The following is a 4,828-nucleotide window of genomic DNA, read 5'->3' as shown; positions in this document are numbered from 1 at the left end:
TCTGTTACTCCTCCAAAATCCTTATACTGATGTGATAACACAGAGAAATCAGGAAGTGAAGTATTTGTAGGAAACTAGACAAAGAAGGCCATGTGTAAAGAATCATTCTAAGGTTCCAGAGAACCTATATTCTCTCTCTTTCTGATATCTGAGGATGTTCTGAGCAGTCTGTTTTCTGTGATCTGGAATCTGGAAGTAGACTAACCAAATTCAAGCATTCTGGTCCCAAACTCATGGACTCCATACTCCAAAATTGTAAAAAAACAATTTTTTCTGCTCTTTAAAAGTAACACGGTATGTCATATCTTGTTATAGAGGCTCAGAATATGCAAGATAACTGCCAGTTTTTCTTTCAGCAAAAGGAAAATACAACATTCTACATTCCTGATATATATTTTTTCATTTTAGTAGGTTGACAGTGTACTATGCACTTGCTTAGAGATTATTCCTGACTCTGATATTAGGGATTTCTCTTGATAGGACTGGAAGATAATATGTGCTACCAGGGATAGAAGTTAAGTCAATTCCATGCAAGGCAAGTACCTTCCCTACTGTATTATTGCTCTGGTCCCTTAATATATATATATATATATGTATATCTATATCCTTAATATATATAAACATATCTAAGGTCATACATATTCATTTTATTCTCCTTAAGATGAAAATCAGATACATAATTTAAAATTTAAAAATGATTTAAAGTTTGCACAAAGGCAATTTTATATTTCAAAATTTTGTAGATGTCATAGATGTGAACACATTTTGCTATGAAATAAAATATTATAAAATGCTTCATATTTTATGTTAATAAATTCTCTAATTTAAGAAAATTATTTTTAGGAATGAGTTCTAGAATAGTGGGCCAGGAATGGCTTGGATCTCAGTTGTGCTATTAAACATATACATTACTCTAAAAAATTTATTCATTGTATTAGTTTTTCATTTCTAAAATGGAGATTATTATTTTATATGTCTCATGATGCAGATGAAGCACAGCTACCTATATGAAAGTATAATTATTGGTATGAAATTCAGTTGTGTTCCAAATGGGAATTCAAAGAAAACTTTATAAATATACAATACTGCTAGGAAACAACTGTATCAGTCATATATTTTGTATCAGTTTTATTTTTCTTCAGCAATCATAACCACACTTAGTTTGAAATGCATAACAAAATTTGAAAACCATAGTTTTGCATGATTTTTCTGTCTCTAGTTATAAATGCAGTAGTTTAGAATGTTCTGCAATGGCAATCTTAAAATAAAGAAAAATGAATATACTTGCAGAACACATTAAGTTCTCAAATTCGATTTCTCGAAGATCTTGATAGTCTTTGCAATAATATGAAGGTTATGTTTGTCTGATGAGGAAAACAACCAGTTACTTTAACCAGAAACCTAATTATTAGATAGCCTAGAGGTATATAAATAACAATTACATTCATAAATGTTTTTCTCTTTGAAATTGTCTTTTGCCATGATAAAATAATATTTTTTGATTAAAAAAAACTATTTTATAACTGAAAACTATTATTTCATATACTATGTGATACATTGCTATTTAAAATGATATTCATAATAGGAAAAATAATAACTTTCAATTTTTAACCTGATTTTTACTGCAAACAAGCATTTTTTCAGAAATAGTATCTAGTAGAGCATTAAATAGCATTGCTTTTGTAATTATGAGATTATTCTCTAAATATTTATATCAATTTCCATGGCTCTGTTGTATGCTTTGAATATGTAAGTTTTAAAAATTCACTGCAATTTTTTAAAACTATAATTGCTATATATCTGGACTCAGAATGAGGATATTTTGGATTTCTATAGCTATTTTAATCTGTCTAGATAATTCATTTATAACTACAGTCAAATAATGAACATTTTTAAAAAACACAGATTATTTTCATTTTTTTCCTTTAACTTTGTACTTTTACTGTAGCTGATTACCATCAATAGCCTTAATATATACGACTTCCAAGTACATTTTTCACATGATGGTCTGATCAATGCTCATTTCCCAAGTTTTTCTATTTTTCATAGAAAAATTATTTCTGCTTGGCGAATTACAGTGTTCTTCCCAGATTTACTCATATAAATTATAAATCTTCTTAAAATTACCGATCTTGGGGCCTGAGCAATAACTAGCTGTAGGGCATTTGTCATGCACGTCCTGACCCAGGATGGACCTCTGTTTGATCCTCGGTGTCCCATATGGTCCCTCAAGCCAGGAGCGATTTCTGAGCACATAGCCAGGAGTAACCTTTGAGCTTCACCAGATATGGCCCCAAAACAAACAAACAAACAAAAATTCCCATCTTAAAATTATAATGTAAACCCTGGGTTTAGTAACCCAATCATAAATACTCTAATTTTGCTAAAACCTAGCATTTAGTGTCTGTGATTGGTGAAGCCTCACACAATAGGTATGTTTGAACAATCCATGCCTATAGATTTGGAAGAACAAAGGGACATATTACACTGATTTTCCTTCCAAATATTGATTGTATAGTCCCTGCCTAGCCCTACATGCAGGATAGTTAGTAGAGAGTAATTAAAGAGGTTCGGGTCTATGAATATTAATCAGAGATTTGCAAAATACAACCCCCAAAATTATTCCTTTCTGAATTATTTACAACAATAATGGTGAAAAGCAGTTTGATTTTTAAAATGCAGTTCAATTTATGTGAAATTGTTTTATTACTTATATGCAATGTCTTTCTCAACAATAGAGAAATGGCAGGCAGAAAAACAAGAAACACACTTATGAAATAACCTTTTTCTTTCATTTTTCTCCCAAATATCTCTGTGTAACTTGACCTAAAAGAGGTTTACTATTGCTGTTTTTGTTTATTTTGGGCCACAAATAGTGGCTTTCAGGGGTTACTCCTTGCTATGCACTCAGAAATCACGGGCAGGTGGGTGACCTTATGAGATGCCAGGGATAGAAATTGGATCAGTCATCTGCAAGGCAATGATCCTACCTGCTGTGACTGCTCTGTCCCCCTGACTCTTTGTTTTTTTTTTTTTAGAATAAAAAGAATTTTCAAAAAAGAATTTTACTGAGCTGAGAAATATATATTTTTAGATTCTCTTGTACTTTGAGAAAAACAAGTAGTGTTTTATGAGTTCAGAAGATATTTTTGAAAATACATTTGTATGTATTTTGCATTTGTATATAGTATATTTAGGCATAAAAGACCTAGTAATAAGACTCAACAACAAAAGAAAATATATTCTATCAGTGGTTGGCAAACTTTTTTTTTAACTGAGCCAAATCTTGCCAAAATCACGATTGAAATTTATTTTGAGAGCCACAAAGGGCGCACACTGACAGAGGCTAGGAGTAGAGTACTGACTCCTGGAGCAGCTGCCCAGCACACAGAATTAAATAAAAAGTGTAAAGAGCCACATGTGGCTCTCAAATCGCAGGTTGCCGACCACTGTACTATCCGATGATCAACATAACTACCTTAGCTAAATCTGCTACCTCCTGAGGCTCTGAGAGCCATTTATTTTTAAAAATGAATGTAAATATCCATGTAAGAAGCATATGTGAATTTAATGACATAATGCACAGAGTAAAATTAAATGAACAGAAAAAATAGGACTATACATATAAAATTAATTTAGAACAAAAAATCAATTGATGCGTAATTTCTATTTTACTCACAAAAATGCAATTTTTGTAAATTGACAATACATTGAAAAAGACATGCCAGAATAATTTTTAAAGAATCAATAAAATTTTAGGGGCCAGAGAGATAGCATGGAGGTATTGAAAAAGACACGCCAGAATAATTTTTAAATAATCAATAAAATTTTAGGGGCCAGAGAGATAGCATGAAGGTAGGGCATTTGCCTTGCATGCAGAAGGACAGTGGTTCAAATCCCAGCATCCCATATGATCCCCTGAGCCTGGCAGGTGCGATTTCTGTTTGTTTGTTTGTTTGTTTGTTTGTTTGTTTTGGGCCACACCTGGTGATGCTCAGGGGTTATTCCTGGCTGTCTGCTCAGAAATAGCTCCTGGCAGGCACAGGGGGGACATATGGGACACTGGGATTCGAACCAACCACCATAGGTCCTGGATTGGCTGCTTACAAGGTAAACGCCGCTGTGCTATCTCTCCGGGCCCATGCCAGGTGCGATTTCTGAGTGCAGAGCCAGGAGTAACCCCTGAACTCCGCTGGATGGGATCCCCCCCAAAAAAAATCAATACAATTTTAAATATTATAGAAAAGTAGAATAGTTAAATTGGGGTTTTAGATAGACAGAAAATTAAAGTCAAAGGATAAAATTAATAATTTTATAGACTAAAATAATGTATGGAATTACAGCATAAAGAACAGAATACAGCAGGAAATAAATAAAAACAAATTATTTACATATGAGCACCAAATTAAGTTACAAAAAACAATGATGAAAGACAAAAATAAATGCAATTAAAAGTCCTGGTGAGATAGTGCAGCAGAAAAGGCATTTAACTTGGATACAACTATCTCTGTTTTGATTTCTGACTACATATATGGCATGCAGAGAATGTCCAGGAATGAATCCTGAGCAGAAACACAGGAGTAAGCAGGAGTATAGCTGGTGTGGTCCCAAATAAGCAAACATAGAACATAAATCAGTTAGGAAGTATTAAATCTTAGCTGTAAGAAAATATATAAAAAACTATTTATAAACAATAATAATAAATATTTTTACAAGTGAAATAGGGAAAGAGGGATGATACGAGTGCTTTTCCTATAGGCAGCCAACCATGATTCATTCCTCTTCACTGTATATATGATTCTGTTATACCACCAGGAGTAATCTTGAG

The sequence above is a fragment of the Suncus etruscus genome, chromosome 2 (genome assembly GCF_024139225.1).
Source record: "Suncus etruscus isolate mSunEtr1 chromosome 2, mSunEtr1.pri.cur, whole genome shotgun sequence".
NCBI classification, from domain to species: domain Eukaryota; kingdom Metazoa; phylum Chordata; class Mammalia; order Eulipotyphla; family Soricidae; genus Suncus; species Suncus etruscus.
This window is presented reverse-complemented; position numbering follows the sequence as displayed.